General features: G+C 36.9%; 1 protein-coding gene and 1 long non-coding RNA gene across 3 annotated transcripts in view; one reads left to right on the forward strand and one right to left on the reverse strand.

Annotated features, from left to right (window-relative positions):
* Window positions 1–19,296, reverse strand: part of ca10a (carbonic anhydrase Xa) — a 167,737-nt gene that overhangs the window by 31,339 nt on the left and 117,102 nt on the right. The gene's annotated exons all lie outside the window — the stretch shown is intronic.
* On the forward strand, window positions 1,437–10,318 carry LOC130569393 (uncharacterized). The gene is made up of 3 exons (XR_008964824.1): window positions 1,437–1,730; window positions 9,299–9,377; window positions 9,577–10,318. It is a non-coding gene; the product is annotated as an uncharacterized LOC130569393 (long non-coding RNA).

Raw genomic sequence — 19,296 nt, forward strand, 5'->3', positions numbered from 1 at the left:
AGGAAGAAATCTGAATCCAAGCTCTTAGATGTCGAGTTTATCTTGATTATGCTGACAAACTAGATTAAGACTTCCGTATTAAGTTCAAATTGAGAAATAAAAGCCTTTAAAGTTGGTTTTACAACCCTAAACATTTCAGTGAAAACCATCAAGTGTATCGAGTGTATATCTTAAAACCATGCTGGAAAATCACTGTAAGCTTATATAATGTGTCATGAGAGGTGGGTGGAGGCATCGTGTAAAAAGTCTCAGGTCTGGTAAGGACATTTAAACATGTGCTTGTTTTTGGTGATACAGAACACCATACACTCCAAGATAGAGAGAATCTTTTGCTTCAAAGACTACTGTATATTCTTGAAGCAGAGCAGACTGAAAATGGGCACATAAAAATGGAAATAAAAGAACAATTTGATGTTCTTTGAAGAGCCATCCCTTCTCCATTTGCTGGGTATTTTTTGCTTCTGGTCTGTACATTTTAATTTACAGAAAGCCTACAAAGTATGTTGTCTCAAAAACATGCATCCTTTTTGGTCACATCTATAACTCATGGATTTTTCTCTCTTTTAATATCAGTCTATGCAGACGTTTTCTGATGTCTGGACCCTATCAACAGGGGTTTAGTAAAATATAAACAGATGATTCAATATATTGGTAATGAATACATTCTCTGAGAATTTATATTTCAAGTTTTGACTAAAAAAATGTCCCATTCATAATGCCCATAGGCATTAACCAGCATCAACATAGATTAATAAATGCAGAAAATATGCTGCTCATTGTTAGCTAATGTATTTACAAATACAAACTTATTGTAAAGGGTTAACATAATATAAATTATATAAATTAAAAGTGTACACTTATAATGATCATATTTATTTGTTTTGTTTATCATACAGTAAATTGTTGTTTTGTTCAACTTTTAGCATGCTGTTTTGCATTCAAACATGCTTTTCAACTAAAGATTTCCGTAACGTTTGTACCAAAATAAAAAGTAAGAGCAATCATTTCTGTTCTGACAATGGGACAGACCTAAAACAGCCCACACCTCCGGGACAGCGAACTGATAAAGCAACAAAATCTGTGGTCACAGGTGTGTGTTTATCGGCATCCTAACAAGGTCACTCCATAACAAGCGACAACTGTTGACAAAAACATCGATGCGAAGCTAAACGCGAATGCACAATCCAAATTAGGCAAATGAAATACAACTTCAAGAGTTGTGGGAGCATTTATGCACAAGATTAAGAAGCCACCTCTGAAGTCCATCTGTTCCCGCTGCGTGCCCGCCGCGCATACGCCAACACAAGCAACCGGTACGCCACCCTGCCGCAGTTGACAAATTAACACTTAAACACAGCCTTGGCTCGCTCGCAGTCGGAGAGGGCCGGAGGGGGTGGAGAATTCAATTAAAGAGCAGAGGAGCACGTCGCGAGACTCTGGCAACCAGACGTGAGAATCTTGGCCCTGCCGCTGACTGCGGAGCGGACTCATTGCTATGCAGGAGCAGGGGTGAGCTGTAAAACCGATGTCTTGCCACATATCATGGTGAGCCGGGGAAGGCAGGAACACATTTTCACCGGGATGTTTACAGTTATAAGTTATTGTATGTGGCTGCGAGGGGAGCGCTGGGTGAGATGAGGATGTAGCCCGGAGCTTCCGCTGTTCCTGTAAACCAGCGCTCAGACTCCCCTTGTGAATTTGCTGTCATCCAATGAATAAACAACAAACAGGTAACACTTCAGGGGACGCGTTGAGTAAATAACCAATGCTAAGTGGCTTAGCCAAGCGAGATTTCATGTAGAGATACAGCAGATGCCATTACACAAGCATATTGATGGGCATACAATACAGTGCCTCTTGAAAAAGATCTTAGGGTGTTAAATGGCCAGGTGCGGCTTGATTTAAAGTATGCTTCCATAGCTTTGTTTCTGTAACACGTCTTTGTGAAAAATCTTACCGCATTCTGAAGCGCAAAATAATAACAGATGCCTGCAACAGATTCAGAAAGTCTTATTTATAAGCAAGTCAGAAAATCACAGGGTTTCTATTCTGCATAAAAATGCTCAGCATTGTATCCTGCTATGAAATTAGTAACACAGTGGAGACAGTTTCTGCTGTGCCTGTAGACTTTGTCTGCATTTTTTAACATTTGATTTATTTATTTGCTTTGCTGTTCAGATGAGTTCATTCTTCAAGGAACTGCCATTCTTGGCCCGAGGGTTTTTTTGAGGCGGCACTATGTATTGTGGGCTGTTTTGAGTGGGAGAAAGTGGCGGTTCTAGAGGGAATTCAACAGAGGTACACAACATTCCTTTTTGACTCACTACCGTTTCAATATTTTTTAAGCAACTCTGAGGGTTGAATCATCAGCAAGACTTCAGTATATTGTATAAAAATCTGATGAAATGATTGATGGTTAGTAATTACAGTTTATGTAAGTATTCATTTTCAAGCATACACGAGTCACTAAAAACAGCTAAACTGAAAGAATATGCTTCATCGATTAAAGCCTTTAGCACATCTTTTTCATGCCAAACGTGTACTGTACATGCATTAAAAAGTGGGCTTGTGTAATGTTTAATTACAAAGAAAATCAATAAGAAACTGGTCCATAACAGCTTCCACTCTTCAAAGAAGGCTTTCCATTACATATTGAACATGACTGTATGGATTTGCTCATACTAAGACACAAAAGCATTAGAATGAAACAGTGAGAGCATTAGAGAAGATAATGTCAGAACTGCTCCTCTTTTGGTCTAACTTAAGGGTGTTACAATATACCAGTACTGTCAATAACCGTGATATTAAAAACCACGATTGTCGATATTGTAGTAATTCTACACATGATAATACTGTTAACAATTCAGCACCCGTTCAAAGTTTTGCCTTAAGAGCCACAATGGTTACAAACTCTCTAATCCCAACACTCGTATTTTAATTCGGTCAGGACCACTGTCGTCAAATATTTAAACAATAGCAATATTTAAGGTTGGCCTTGCATGGACAGAGCGGGAGCGCAGCATGGATAGAGTCCCTCCACCTGGGGAACCAGAACAGTTCATGACGCGTAACAGGATTAAATCAAAACGATCCGACAGATACAGGGAGATATGGAGATGGGGATGGAGGCGGGTTTTGAGTGCGGCACAATTAAGCAGCCGATAGGGAGCAAAGACAAGCAACTTAAATAAGACGCAGTCTAGTATGTGTTGTATGACTATTGGTTAACGTTGATTAGCTGCACCTGATGTGATCGGCTGATGCAAGCTTGACTCACGTGACCAGTAAGAACTGACGCTACGCTTGATGTGTGACTTGTAGAAAAATGAGAAAACACAAAATAAACCAAATTAAAGATGAATTTGACTGATAGAATTATTTGTTAATTAAAAAAAAACAATTAAATGGATTCTGGTGATATTGATAATATGACTTAAACCGCGGTCACACTTGACTTTTCCCTCCATTGACTTCCATTCATACGCATGCGAATGCGACAGACCGGAAACGCGAGCCCGTCCAACGATATTTCGCTGCGTAGCAAAGCTCAAGTTTGGTGAACTCTGACCTGCGAATTCGCATCACGTGAGTGCGTGAGACCAAAAGAAGATCAAAACGTCACAGTGTGACCTCTTGGTACAGAAATGTAAAAAATGGAGGAATCGCGCCTGCCCATTTTGGTACCACCGTCCGAACGTTCTTCGCATGCCCAAAGTCAAGTCTGACTGCGGCTTTATTTTGGTCACGATAACCATGACGTGAAAAACCTGATATTATGACAGCCTAGTCAGAGAAAAATCCTATGAAACAAATCACGGCCAGCTCATCAAGAAAAACAAAACAAAAAACAGGTCCGCTCGAGTTCATCGAACGGGAGTCATTATCTGATTCTTGGATGCTTAAGAGCTGCTTTTAACCAATGTACAAAGCTGCCGGCTAGATGAGGTGGACATGCATGAGAAGACAGTGAACTCAGGGTCTAACTCTTTGTTGCAAGCGCGTGAGTCACAACCGTCCACATTATCTCCCTGAGATAAATCCCATTTTAATGGGTAGTATGTGCGGCACTTGTACTTTTGTGAATAATATAAGCCACAACCTGGAATGAATAAATGCAAACGGAGGACGAGGGAAGATTTAATGTCCTAAAAGAGCCAAAACGGTCAATATCCTTTATATCAATGCATGTCTGCTGGTTTCATTATTGAAATTAATCACGAAATGTCTAATTGATGGGGTCTAATGGTAGCATTACCTGAGATCAATGGATGATCAATAAAGGGGAATTATGGGTGTAATCATGTTGGTGTGGTGCCCAGGGGTAGTCTGGGTCAATAGATGTTCTCGCGGACATATGAATTGGAATTTGGGCCTGGACTGATAAATGTTACACAGCTCATTCTGACAATGAATCTCCTATTGATCGATATTTTTGCAATGTGCTCAGTCATGGTTGAAAGCAACTGCAGTTAAACTAGAAAGAGGAGAAAAACATATTCTTTCTTAGAGCTTATCTTCAATAATAGGTTTAAGTTTAAGAACTACATTTACTACGTAGATTTGCATTTCCAGAATGAAAAAAAAACAGTGCTTGCAAGGCATCGCAATCATCACAATTCAGTATGCAAATATTTTGATGATGTCGTTGAACTCCGAATGGTGAATATTTAGCTAAACATTTTTACAGCTATAACATATTTTATGGCTATAGACCACTTCAGAAAACATAAGCAATGTTGGTCCAACGCTGGTCTAGAAGAACTTCCTGTTTTTTTTAACACTACACAAACATTTGAACAAAATACAACCAACAGAACATTTATAACCAAATCAAAATGTTATATCTTTAAGATTTTATTAGGTAAGTAAGACTTAAAAATGTAATGAATAAAAATGAAAACGGAAGTGATTCTGGACCAGTGTTTACGTCTTGCAAAGCAAAAATAATTGAAGAGTTTGGTTCCAAAATGAGATAACTCTGTTTTTAAAAAACAAAACTAAAATCATGTTTTTTGTGCATTCCAATTAATATCAATCAAACTGCAGTTGGTTTGTTTTGATTTAAGCCATTATAAGCTATACAGCTAACTAACACAAAACACAATAAAAACATGATAACAATAAAAAACATGGTTTTTGAATTTTATTTATCTCATTTTGGAACCAAACTCTTCAAATGTTTGCAGTGGGAGATTTTACAAGTACAAAGTACAAAAAAATGTTTAATTCCTAAATTTTGAGATTTAGAACAAATCCCTAACTACAACGTTTGGGTACTATTATTATAGGGTTATCAGGGTTGACCGCATTGTAATAAAAAGTAGGAAGATTCTTTTCTCAAGTTCTAGAATGTTCTAAATCATTTTCACACTTTCTTCTGAATTCACTTTGAACTCACTTTGAAATAAAATATCGCTGCAGTTGTTTGGGTGGGAGTTCGCATGGGGTTAAGGATCTTTGAACCCATAAAATAGTCAAAAATCAATCCACCCACAACCACCATCTGCAACGATCCTCCGATATATATCCATTGACAATTGACAATATATTGCCGATATATATCCACAACATCACTAAACAAGTAAAGACTCGCTCAGTCACATTTATCAATTGGGAAAGAAACCGATAATCTGCACACTGGAGAAAGATGTTGACTCCAGAAACCTGCTTGCATACCTGACACCTTACTCTCGATTGTTACCTAAGAAAAAAAACATGAAAAGTGGGTCATTGAATGTCATGCCAGTGGCCCTCTGGGAAATCTTCCCCTCCACTCTTTCTGACATGTTGCTCCTTGGCAATGTTTCATCCCTGCTTCAACACTCTCATACACAACACAAAAGCAAGAGCGCTGACTATCAGGTAGGTATATCAGTTTATGGGTGTCCATTCTTTTCTAGAGCAGGTTAAAGATGAACTATGTGCTTCTCTGTGTGTCATGCTCCTGGGAGATAGTGACCTGCTGTTTTAGATGGATAAGCTACGCTTTATTCAATCTCAAATGCCAAGGGTAGAGCGAACCTTTGAAACGGCTGACTGAATTCACTTGCCGACATAGCGATGGGAGTCGGCCTCTGTGGGAGAGCGGGATATTTGAAAGAGGCCAGGAATGTCAAGGAACAGCCTCTTCATTCAAACAAAGTGGAAGAAAGAATTCGGGGTTCGAAGAAAAAAGCGTTAACAGATCTCACTTCATGATTGGCCTTACATTATGAATGATTCCTCTGTGTTCACTATAAGGCACATTTCATGAATACACTTTGATGTCCTGTTACTTGTTTTTAAAGCATTAGAGCCATGAATTTCACGCTTTTGTGTTGTTGAAAGAACTAGTAGATATGTTAGATATAGAACTAATATCTAGAATGAAATCATTATAGATGATTGCAATTGCATGATCAGTAGATATGTATCACCCTCTCCGAAAATGAAAAAAAAAAAAAACATTTTTCACAATTATCTTGCCCAGATTTTGATTATGAAGTAATTTTTAATAATTTATTTTAATAAATTATTAATTTAATAATAATCTTTATTTTGTTGAATAAACTTTTACAATGATTTACTAAAACGGTGACACCCATGAAATAACATTATGAGGATGCGTTTTGCAGCATGGTTAAGTAAAATATTTTATTAAAAAATGTATTTAAAAATTATGCATTTTTAAAATCGTGTTTATTTCTAAAAAAACGCCACCTTGAGGTTCTATCTGCATTCTGAGCACTTTTTAGATATTGAGCTTCAAAAGATTTTGCCTTCTGCACTCTTAAAAAGAAAGGTGCTTAAAAGGTTCTTTCACAGCGATGCCATAGCAGAACCATTTTTGGTTCCACAAGAACTATTCAGCTAAAGGTTCTTTAAAGAACCATCTCTTTCTTCCTTTTTTTATAATCTGAAGAATTTTTTTGCCACATGAAACCTTTTGTGAAACAGAAAGGTTCTTCAGATGTTAAAAGTTCTTTATGGAACCATTCTATGGCATCGAAGAAAAATTTGAAGCAACTTTTTTTTAAGAGTGTACTTGACTCTGTAGATATCTTTTTGTTTTCTAAAAAGTCCCAAAATGTAAACAGCGTAAAGAAAAAAACATCACATGATGTAAAAAAAAAAGCTTTCACAGAATAAGAATATGTAAATTACTCAATTTTGACCAAAATTTCAGATAGTACCTTATAACTCCAAGGTGATGAAATGGTAAAAGAACCCCCAAATATTTCAGTAAGTTACAAAAACTGTAATCCTAACATAAAATGAATAGAAAACAAAGTTTGACCTCCTAAGGTTGATTTGCATCTCAGAGTTAAGCCCCTTGCACAGCTGACCATTTGTTTTTCAAGCCCTTTTTTGCACGCAACTCATAGAAAGGACGATGAATATGATCAGCCTAAAACATACAAGTCTCCATATGTCTCTGCAAATGTTTCAACAGCCTAAAAACACAGTCCTTTACTTCTGAGTAGCTCTGAAGATGGCAGCTTAAAAAGCTGGCAAAGGGCCATGTTAAATGTACAGGCAGCTTTTGGCTCCTAGTCGTAGAGATTTCCTGAGCCCAAGCCAGCTGTTCTTGTCTGCTCCCCGTCTTTTCCAGATGCAGACAGCCATACTGCCTTTCACATGGCTTTCACCAGGGACTCATAGCTGTCACACACTGTGTATAGAGGGCCTTTGTGCCTGACACTGTTTAAACCCCCATTATAGAACCAAATGCTCCCGAGATCTGCTCCCACTGTGACAGGAGGGATATTTGTCTGCAATATGGTGGATAAAAAAGTGATCAGGGCCTGAGTTATAGAGCTACTCGAAAATCACCACAACTTGCCTGATGATTTTGAGCATTTTAACATTCATAACAACAAATTATAAGACACTTGAAGACAAAAGAGAAATTCCTTAACAAGTTCAATAAAAAAATCGTATACATGTTTTTAGGAGTGCACGAGTTGATTCGGAACTGAAAATGTGGAAAAGTAGTTTTGTTTCACCAAAAATCAATCAATCAATCAATCAATTTAACTAATTTATTCAGCTTTAAGAAGTTTGAAACATGTATATACTATGACTATTTCTTCTGTAGAACACAAAAGAAGACATTTTGAGAAATGTCCCAGTGGTTTTGTGTAATAGTTTTAATTGTTGTTTTATTTACCAACATTCTTCAAAGATTGTTTGTGAAACAGAGTTAAACAAGCCTGTTTGAATTCACATCATTAATTTCAACATGAGGTACACAGATGATGTTACATAAGAAACATGCATCACATTAATAAACAAACTAAAAAACACCATTACACAATCACTTTACCACATAACATCTTGCACTGCTTGACGCAACTTTGGCTTGCAGAGAGCCATAAACCGGACCATTTTCATTTTGAATGTTAAATAATTTGTGGTCACTTGTGTAATGCTAGATGTTGTAAGGATAGCAAGAGTTAGCAATAGAGGGAAAATGTAAGCATATTTCTATCCATAAATCTGAAAGGGATAATTCAGCCAAAAACAAAAATTACTGTCATCATTTATTCATCCTCTTATCATTTCAAACCTGTACGGATTGTGTTTTGCTGAAGAAAGAAAGTCTTTCAAGGTTTGAAATGACAAGAGGGGGAGTAAATGATGACCATTTTTATTTTTGGTTGAACTATGCCTTTAACATTTAAAATTACAGTACGCATTTTTATACTTTCCAAACTATCGATGAACTATATGCCAGGAAAGCATCGCATCACAAAAAAGGCAAAGCGTTTTAGTATCATCGTCAGGCTATTTTCTTGATCTTATTGTAATTGTGAATTTGAATCATTATTACTGTACAACATCAAGATGACAACAGTAATTTTGGTGAGTAGATGAGCATTTATGATGGCAGACTGCTCGCCCCCTGAAGTGCAACCAGACATAACTACTGGAAGAGAAGAATTAACAGTTTTTGTGTTCAGTAGCAGCGGATGAGACTAGAAGACATCATCAGAGATTTCACAGTTGGAGCTGTCGTAAAAACTGAAATGGGAGTCACTGCCAACAATTAGCCCGACTCCCACTGCATGTGATTTTAAAGCTTGATAACTTGCACCCACATTGTATTCTAAGCTGTGGGTATTTTTAGCCGGAACTGCAATTTCAGACAAGCCTGAAATTCTTGGCAGCTAAGAGCTCAGACATGCATACAAGTTCTCGAAAAGTGTGCATTGCTGTACTACAGATTTAGAGTACTTGCATTAGATAAACAATACAATTCAGATGTAAAAATACAGAAAATGTTAAGATTTATTTTTTTGGTTCTTTGGTTTTACAGAAGATTCGGCAAGCAGAAGGGAGTTCCTGTAAACGGTTCCTCTAAAGTTCCTGAGTTCCTGTTCCTGTAAACTCAAGAAGTATGGACAAATGTTACTCTTATTATAGCTTAAGCATTACAAATTCATTTTGATTCCACTGAACAGTGAAGTACTGAGGATTTTCCACAAAACAAACTATGCTAATTGACAATGAAACCATGGCAGCCAAATTCATTTGAGCAGCAATGTAAATCATTCATTAATGTTTTACAATGAATTTTTTTTTTTTCCAATTCAGGTTAGAGGGACACACGCCAGTCCACGTGTAACACGATTTGCCACTGGTTAGAAAACACGAGAGAGACTGTTACTTCTAAACAACCTGAAGTGAAAAAAATATTTTACCTGCATTATTCCCCCTTTCCTCTGCATTATTCTGCTCTTATCAAGTTAAGCATTACATAAGAGGCAGACGTGGTCTTATTATAGCGTTTCATAACACAAACTTTTTGAAGTGGCATATTATTTTCAGATTACACTGGCATCTCTGCTATCTGTCGTGCTGGATTCCATAAGATTTTTGCATTGCGGTAATGACTGAGCATTACCGGGGCTAAAGTTTAAGACCGGTGTTCAGTTCTCATATGTATGCTTGACCCTGTGTGCACTGTGATTGATTTTCGATGGAGTAGAAATGCCACAGGGACCTTCCTTTCCAGCTGAACAGGAAAAGTGATAATCGTTGATTCCAAAAACGCATTACGTTCCAGCGCATTCTCGATTAATGTCAGGTTCATCTAGGAGTCTTAACACATAGGTGGAGTGTGGAGGAATAGAACAGGAAATGAAAACATCTTCTATAATAAAATAAAAAAATCTTAATTTGAAATGTAAGCCCTGGAGGTTTGTCATATCAGCAAGGAGTCTTATAAGAACAGAATGAATGGAAAATTGGTAATGGAAACAGAGTGGAATTTGAAAAAAAATCCCGGAAGTCTTTATATAATATCTGTCATATTTAGTCATTATTTACAAACACATGTAGGGCCTTTATAGGTACAGTTCACCCAAAAATGAAAATTCTATGTCCGGTGATTTTACCAAAGGTTTTCGGAGGTTTAAATAAGCCTCTCTTAACGTTTTAAAGCACTTTTTATGTTTTAAAGCATTGTTTTTCCATAGTCTGGTAAGTGAACTGTCACCTCCATAACAGATTTGTCACTTCCATAACGGGCCATATTCCTCATAAATAAATGGGCACATGTAAATGAAAACTATTTTTCCGTCTATGAGGAGCCATCCCTTCTCCATATAGGTATTATGGCTTCTGGTTTTTACATTTTAATTCACAAAAACCTACAAGTATGTTGTCTCTCAAAAATGTTGATCACTTCTTGTCACTTTTTGTCACTTCCATAACGCATGAATTATTCTCTTTTTTTAAATAAAACACTTGTGAATAGACTGATATTATCTGATGCATCATTAGGGGTTTAGTCAAATATAAACAGATGGTTCAGTATATTGGTAATAAGAATTTATTTATTTCAGGTTTTGACTGAAAATGTCACTTCCATAGTGCTGGAATCGCCCTTTCATCAAACACAAAACAAAAAAGCTGTTTGTGAATAAAATGCAATTCACACAAATCCTACTGCTATGAGTTCAGAATCCAATTCACTGGATTTCAATTGAGACATTAAATTTGGTGCATAATGATGTATGGTCATACAGTCTGACACATGTAATCCAATGGCACTTTAAACCTGCTGTGACACTGTAGTCACGGTTCACTTTTCACTATTCACTTCATAACAACATGAGTGACTATTAATGACGGAAGTTCCATATTTTGGTGAACCGTTCCTCAATGATTTCCTCAATAGCTCTTTGTGTTTAAGGGAATAAACATCACAAGACGCTGCAGCACATTAACAGCACCAGCAAATTAATGAAAATGTGCCCTGAATGAAGGGTTGCATAACCAGTAATTGAGTTTGGTTCCATACGACTAGAGAGGAAATAAGCCAGAAAGTCACGGCATTACCGGTGTGAAGCAAAGTCATATTAAATCCCTGTTCTAATAAAACGCACAGAAAGATTTGTCACTTCTTTAAGTGCGTCGCAAGCAGGGCCCCAATGTTCTGACATTTCAGCAGCACGCTGGTCAATCTAGTTGCCAGCGATGACATTGACAGGCATCGGAAGTTAAATGTAAAGTGGGGTAAGGTAACTCGGAGGAGTGAGCTCTGAACAAATGAGCATATTCATGCGATGGGAATGAGCGGTCCGTGAAGTGGGCCATGATGATGGAGATGTGTGAACTGGCACAAAGCAGTTCTGCTGGCTTCTAATTAGCTATCTGGTGATTTTAGGTCCTCCATTGCTCTGCTTATCTATACACACTTTATTCTGTCATATTATAAAGCTTTGAAAAATGTGAAATACAGACATTGGGGGATGCATCATTATGGGATGAGCAGATCGCTTCAATTAATAGAGCAAAATTAAATATTCAACCAGGGCAATGAACAGGCGTGCACTTTGCACTCTTTCACACTTTTGTTTGTAAAGAGTCAATTATTATTATGATTCCTTTTTCTTTACAATATTATGAATAGCTTTTTTATCATTCTACATTGCTGTTACGATTACAACAAATTGACTTCAAAATGCAATGAATGGCTTAATTGCAGCAATGAAACAATCACATAGCACACACAACGTTTTCCGTTAATGGTACACAAATGAGTTCACCGGATGATTCTGATTCCTCGTTCAGATTGGGTAACGATGCCGGCAGACTGCATTGTTGATTGAACTGAAGGGTACGCTGGAAAAGGGTGAGACATCAGAGCCAACAGGAGTCATTTCAAAACAGCCGAATCAGACAAGGAACTTAATGACACACTGTGACACTGGCAATGATGTGTGCCATGTCAAAAGAGAGTGGAGACACTTAATGCAGTTCTGTGTGACCACATTTGGAGGTGTTGGCAGGCAACTATAGAACTGAAATACACCAGTGGACCCACTGAGAATGGATTATAGTAGAAATGTTGCCCTGCCAACATATTCACTGGCCAGTTTGATTTGCTGGATTTGTAATAAAAGTATATATAGTACATTTAGTTCGATGTTAAGATTAAGATTTCTAGAATAAAAGGGATAGTTCACCCAAAAAGGAAAATTCTGTCATAATTTACTCACCATCTTGTCATTTCGAACCTGTATGACTTACTTTCTTCTGCAGAATACAAAAGATGATATTTTGAAGAATGTTGGTAACCAAACAATGGCGGTACCCATTGACTTGCATTGGTTTTGTGTCTGTACAATAGAAGTGAATGGGTACCGCCATTGTTCAGTTACCAAAATTCTTGGTAAAACTTTACAATAAGGTGCTATTAGTTAACATTAGTAAATGTATTAGCTAACATTAGATAATGATGAACAATTTAGTTTTTCAGCTTTTATTAATCCTTGTTAATGTTAGTTCATGTCAATGCAGTTATTTATGTTAGTTCATGGTGCATTAACTAATGTTAACAGTGACAACGTTTGATTTTGATAATGTATTAGTAAATGCTGAAATTATCATGAGGTCATTTTAGATAATGCGTTAACAAATAGCACCTTACTGTAAAGTGTTACCAAATTCTTTAAAGGAGTCATAAATTAAGACATCGATTTTAACCCGAGCTTTTGTTATATTAGAGGGAATCGTATTCAAGTGAACATCATGTAAGTGTCAGAACTGAAAACGCCCTTGTTACTGAAATTACAACTGTTATTGACACCATTTGAGAATAATGGAGGCTGTTTTGATATTATTTCGGGTGCTGGGTCATATCCATAAGTTACCTGCCTACACTGTCGTTTTGGCAGGGACTCCCGGGAGTCTCCCGTTTGTTTATTTATCATGGAAACTCTCGTAACATTTGAGACCCGCGATTGCGGTGATCTGTCCGGTTTGCGATCACGGGTCTCAAATGCTGACAGGTACGGTCATATATCATTAAACACCATACAACAGTATAAACAAACTATACGCAAAGCCTTGCCATCACATCCGGGAAATAAGTCAGTAAATTTGAGTAAAATCACAGGCTTCACTAATCCAGTGCGAATGCACCACATGAAATACAGATGTGGGGAGGTAATTTCTAAATCACATAAGGTCCCCAGATAATACTAATCCCGTGCGAGTAGAGTTAATGTGTAACCTAACGTTACGTGTCTAACCAAATTCACAGAAGGCTCCAACTGAGTCAACTACGCAAACTGCTATCCAATCAAAGCAGTGGGCGTTTACTTCCAAGTCTTCAATGCGGCACGCTCATTCAAACCGAGCGTTTGTCAAAACCCAGGTAGAAAATAGCCTATTACTTATTGATTTCGATGTTTTTGAATGTAAAAACCACACGGACGTCATAAGTAGACCTCATACAACAGTATAAAACAATAAACAAGCCCAGTTCATCACACCTTTAATATATCTTCTTTTGCAATCTTCAAAATAAATACATTTATGAAAAGAAAATCAAATGATGGAATTTTCATTTTTGGGTGAACTATCCCAAAAGTTCCCAAAAGTAATGAAGTTATGAAATTACATTAAAAATTTGCAATAAAACAGGCCTTTAATAAGAATGAAGTCATAATGTAAAGAGTCATATAGCTTTACGAGAATAAAGCGGTGGCATTATAAGATTACAGTCTTAATGTTTGGAGAAAACAGTCAAAGGAACATCAAAACCAGCTTTAGTAAATGCTTACAAATATTTTGGCGCATGAGCACTGAAATATAATTTCTTTGTTGTCGATTCTTACCCTAAAGTATGATTCTACCAACTCTTCCACATCCACTAGGTGCAATAATGAAGCAGCTGGCTCAGTAATCTATTCATTGTGATAATCATGCTTTTCTCATAATTGATTCAAATTCAAATATTTCAACTGACTTTATTCTCATAATAGGCCTATTCTACTATTTTCAAAACATTATAGCTACAGCATAATCTTGTATTGCTGTGACTTTTTGTGAAAGATCTATTATGAGTTGACAATTTTTTTACTTTGCAGGGTGCTAAAATAATTTAAACAAACAAACAAACAAAAACATTTCAGTCCAAATATTTCACAACATTTCAATATGTCAAAGAAAACAAATGTTTACATTTACATCATGCTATAAATACTGTATACACATGTGCATGATGTATGGAATATACAATAACGCCATTTGGTCAAGAAACAGTTCATTTAACTGGCCTGAAGCTTTTTCTTTATTCTAACTGGCCCGGGTGATCCATATTGTAAAGCCATGTGTCCATCTTCATTGCCTTTTGTGAACACTGCAACTTTACACTGAACTGTAGTTTGTGGCATGTACTGTATTTGACACACCCTTGGTCACATACAAAAAGCAGAAGCTTGTGAGATTCTGGGAAAAAAGTCAAGTGACCTACTTTTCAAATCGCTTGAAGTATGTAACTGATGCAGTTTATGGCTAGTGAAATTCAAACACAGTCAATTTTAACACTCCAAAAACTTGAGAGTGTGAAAACATTTACATATTTTCTTTCCCCGTCATCAAAACCGCGTAGTGCCAAACTTTCTAAAGAAAACTGTTTGCGGGGGAGGCTGTTATTGGGGTCATTAAAAAGTTAAAATGGAACAGATTTCCCGTAACATGCAGTGCGGTGGATCTAACTTACAGACTTAACATATATGACTATAATGAGGGAGGTCTAAAGCTGCCAAACTTCCAACTGTATTGGTGGGCAGCACACACTAGATATTTCGCCCAGATGTTTATAAGTGAATTCCCCCCCCTCTTGGCTTAAAATTGAACTACATGAATTAAAAGAGAGTGACCCTACACATATTTTATATAAATGAGATGAAAAATATATTACAAAAATTAAAAACCCAATGATTACTCATACAGTTAGGTTGTGGGCTAAAATGCAACAATCATTTGGGCAGAAAAAGGCTTTATCCCTAAGATGCCAATATGGAATAATAAATTGCTCCCAATATGTTTTCGGGATAAACACAAAAAAATGGGCTGATAAGGGTATCCTCCGCCTGGAACAATGTTTTGAGGGTGAGATATTAATGTCCTTTGAGCAACTTAAAGGGAAATATAATTTAGACAATAAGGAGTTTTTTGGATGTCTACAAATGCGAGATTTTTTAAGAGTTAATACCCAGCTAAGATTACCAAGCTTAACAAAGTTGGAGCAAACTATCTATTCGAGCCATTCATTACACAAGATGACTTCCAGAATATATGACTCCCTTGTGAGAAACAAACCCATACCTGAATTGGACAAATCTAAAATCAGATGGGAAAAAGACTTGGGCACAAGTATAGATGAAGAATTTCATCTATAGTGAACTACGTAAGGATGGCGTCACAACATATTTGAATTCGAGATACAGAATGATCCAGTTTAATTTCCTTCACCAACTCTATATTACACCCACGAAGCTACATGAATTTAACAAGAAGTTATCACCCCTGTGTTTTCGATGTGGTGTAGAGGAAGGGACATTTCTACATACCACTTGGACCTGCCCCTTAGTTAAAATATTCTGGCAAAAAGTTTGTAATGCTATCTCCGATATTTGTGGAGTCAATTTTCCGATAGATCCTGAAATATGTTTACTGGGTAATTATACCAATTCTAACCTTCGGCAAACGCACACCATAAAACTCACAGAAACCTTATTAAAAATTGCCAAGAAATGCATTGCAATGAAGAAGAAATCGGACACTGCTATCCCTATTAGACTATGGCTATATGAAGTTAATAATTGTATACCCTTGGAAAATTAACTTATTGGTTAAGAAATAAGAGCAAAGTTTTTTATAAAAAAAATTTATACTGTTATACCGTTTATACCGCAACCGTTTCTCAACTATATGGATAACATGTCAATTGAACAATTGGATCCCCTTCTCGAATAAAGTGCTACACAATATTACTAATGAAAACCTGTACCTCCTAACCTAATTGTATTTTTTATTATTATTATTATTATTTTTGTCATGTGTAAGTAACATGTCTTGTGTTGTCTTATGTTTGAGATGTCTGTAAGTGTTATACTTCACATGTAAAAAATAAAATATTGAAAAAAAAAAACATATATGTGATTTTCACAATGTTTTTTTCTTGCTTGTCTCATTATGTTGCATCTATATTTAAAAACGCATGCATCGTCTCACAATTGAGTTATTTCTGAAACATTGTGACATAAGTGTCTTCACATAAGCGTCATACCCAAGGCACAGCTACATGAACACATAAACAGCTCTAAGGCGAGAAGTAAACAAGTAACTGAATCGACTGGGAATAAAGCCACGGTTCCTCGAGCAGTCTGTGGAACAACAAAATCTCTCTATTTTGAACGGAGCAACAAAGGACCAAGAGTGAATAAGTAAGCCGTTGATAAAGTAATTGCCTATGAATTGAAACTTTTAGCACCTGTTCGGATTCAGTTTCTCATTTGCATCTTTGCTTCCCTAAAAGTCCATTGATGAATGTGTGCGGAGAATAACTGAATCAGCAGCGATCATGCCAAGTGTCGACCGCTCCGAGGTAGCTCATGTATATCAGACGTCAACTTCCACTATTACATTTTTGCCATTTTGCTGAATGGCTGAACTTTGCTGACAGTAATGAGTGTATTTCTGACAATAATCTATCATTGTGATGAAATAGTATGCGTAGTCTTCTAAATGCACTTTTAATTGCAGTTTCGCAGGGCTTCGTGCAGAAACCTTATGCGAACACAGATTATTTAAATGGCCCGGAAGGGGGTGAATAGGCATGTGGCTGCAAGCTGTATGCTTAAACAACAACATATTGGAGCAAAGTGCACCTTCTGTTCTACATGTATCCTCTAGATCCTTTAAGGATGTAACATTGTCCCGATGCAAAATAAAACTACTGCGACATCCGAGAAACGACTTTGTTAAAATACTACATGATGGGAGATTTTACTCTTCTAAACCCCCACCCCTTTTGATTTAGATTTTAATTCTGCTTCTGATTCCCTGGAGGTTTCTTCTTTTGCTGTGGTGGCAAAAGGATAAAAGAATTCATGCCTGGAGTGGATCTTTTGAAGAGTCTCAGGGGCAGCATTTGCTACGGTGTATGAAGGTGCATGATAAGGACATTGAGGGACTAATGAAAACCTGAGTAACTTTAATGCCACCGTGTGTATTTGCCACACATGGATCAGCAGGTCTTCCTCTTATTTCAAAGTATGGATACAGGAACACAAGAGAAAAAAAAGACAATACGAGAAAGAGAAGAACAGAACATCGAGAACAGACTTTTTCAATTGCAAAGTCACATTTCTTACAATCGATAACAATCAGTTTCACAAAATTAAGACTACAAAACAAGTTATACAAAGCTAAAACTGTTAGGACACAATCAAACTCTGCTTTTAGGTGAAAAGAATACTTTTTTAAAGGGGTCATATGGTGCGAACATGTGTTTTTCTGTGTATTTGGTGTGTTGTAAATTGCCCATGCATGTATCAGACACGTAAAATTGCAAAGATTAAAGTGTGGGAATAAAAGATGCATTCTATCTAAAAGCGAATGCTCACCCAGACCTGCCTAAAACGCCTCGTGTAACCACACCCCCACAAATCTACGTCAGTTCGTGGTATGATTTGACTATGACAGCCAAAATGTATACGCAAGCAAGGTGGGCGTACCTGTTGTACAATTTGGAACTAGGGTTGGGTACCGGACTCGGAGAGAGAGAGAGAGAAAGAGAGAGAGAGAGAGAGAGAACATTTTACTTCACGCAAAGCGAAACTAAAACCGCTAATAAAGCAGGCTGTCCTTATCAACATACAAAATGAAAATAAACACTCGACTCTACATATGGTTATCATATTTATATTATTTATTTCACTTGTTCTTGTTTAGAAAATTAAGCATACAATCGCGTTACGGCATATGCGCGCTCAGACGCAGCCGGCACGCACACACATAACACTGTGCTGAACATTTAAGTTTGTTAAGGCGCTTTGTGTTTTCTGTCCACCAATGAATAAAATCATCTCATGAAGTCCTGAAACAAAGTTATTAGTGACAGATTAGAGCAGTCGATGGAAAGAGGTGAGTGAGGCCAACCGTCAAGGTGCAGTTTAAAGCTGTGAACAGCGCCGCAGGAGACTAATGCACAGTTACATTATGTATTATTGTATGATCGACATTATATATTTATATGTAATTCGTTCAGTATCTCTGTTAAAAATATATATTACAAATCAATCTGTTATTTTCAGTAATGATGCTGTTAAAAATATTTTTGTAGACTTTTCAAGTTTTGTTTTTTTATATTATCTAATGGTCTGTTAATGGTGGAGGCCTCATGGTTTAGGTAAATTATCACACTGCATGAATAAATGATTATGTGTGTGAGGAGGAAATAGAATAAGCTGGTAATGCGTAGTTATTTCTATAGTCTTTGTGTAAAATTTCAACAAAATGTTTGAATTGAGAGGTTTGGACTTTTTTTCACTGAAAGAAATAAAGTACCGAAAAAAGGTACCGTTTTGGTACCGGTCCCAGCTAAAAAGTGAACGGTACCCAACCCTATTTGGAACCTGATGTTCCAAATATAGTAAGAAGCGTTACATTTTCATCACACGCTTGCAGTATTCGACCAATCACTACGTACTGGTGAACTGGCCAATCATAGCACACCTCGCTTTTCAGAGTGATGAGCTTTGTAAAAATCCACGCATTTCAGAGAGGCGGGGCAAAGAGGAGATACAAACATGCACCGTATGTGGAAAATACAGCGTTTTTAACCTTAAATCGTCTATACACATTGCATTACATCTAAAACAAACCATAATATTCGTTTCAGCCATGTCATATGACCCCTTTAAACATTTCCTGAAAATCAAATTATGATTTATGTGTGTGTGTTGACTAGAGAAAATAGATCATTACTGTATTTAGGACAAAATATCTCTT

This window comes from Triplophysa rosa, linkage group LG18, assembly GCF_024868665.1.
Source record: "Triplophysa rosa linkage group LG18, Trosa_1v2, whole genome shotgun sequence".
NCBI lineage: Eukaryota > Metazoa > Chordata > Actinopteri > Cypriniformes > Nemacheilidae > Triplophysa > Triplophysa rosa.